The sequence below is a fragment of the Sinocyclocheilus anshuiensis genome, unplaced genomic scaffold (genome assembly GCF_001515605.1).
Source record: "Sinocyclocheilus anshuiensis isolate Anshui unplaced genomic scaffold, SAMN03320099.WGS_v1.1 scaffold496, whole genome shotgun sequence".
NCBI classification, from domain to species: Eukaryota; Metazoa; Chordata; class Actinopteri; order Cypriniformes; family Cyprinidae; genus Sinocyclocheilus; species Sinocyclocheilus anshuiensis.
Window position 1 is genome coordinate 601,918 of NW_015555736.1, and position 673 is coordinate 602,590.

Here is a 673-nt window from a genome sequence, read left to right on the forward strand (position 1 = left end):
TTACACTTAATGTTTCCACTAAGTGCAAATAGCTATAGATTCTATTTACACCTAGCAGGATTTTCTGCTATTTATTATTGCAGATAGTGGCAATTATCTGCACCTCAGTATTGTAGTACATTATAAAACAGTATGCAATAATAACAATAACAATGATGTGATATCTGATTTGAAAAAGTAGAATTTTTTTTTTGGCAAACCACGATTCGAACCCCGGTCAATCACGTCAAAAACGACTTCAACACGTACTTTACCATCTGCGCCACTGGAGTTGTTATTAGTCAATAGTCTTTTGTAATGCTTTGTAATCACACGTTGAAGGGCGGAGTTAGTGTAAATAGCCTCTGCCAACAAGGTGGGCTATTTGCACTTGTAAATAGACACTCCGTTTTTTCATTTGTGAACTGATGTTCAGCTGTTCTTTTTAATAATCAACTTATTTTCGGGTCATCGTCATAAAAGCCCTGTAAACTTTGTCACAGGCACGCAGATACATCAATCATAACCGATCATATCCAATTATAGCGCAATGGAGGCATTGCCTCCTCTCAGGTGACTTTCCCCCATTCATCTCAATGAGCCTCCAGAAAAGTTATGGCACGCTTTAGGGTCTCTGTAGAAAGTCTATGGACCGAAGGGAGGCAAGCCTCCGCTGTAACTTTACCTGCGGGTG

The 673-nt window shown here is 39.5% G+C and overlaps 1 protein-coding gene across 3 annotated transcripts in view; it reads right to left on the reverse strand.

Moving 5' to 3' along the window:
- Positions 1-673, reverse strand: part of lrch1 (leucine-rich repeats and calponin homology (CH) domain containing 1) — a 57,209-nt gene that overhangs the window by 25,752 nt on the left and 30,784 nt on the right. The window lies entirely within an intron of this gene.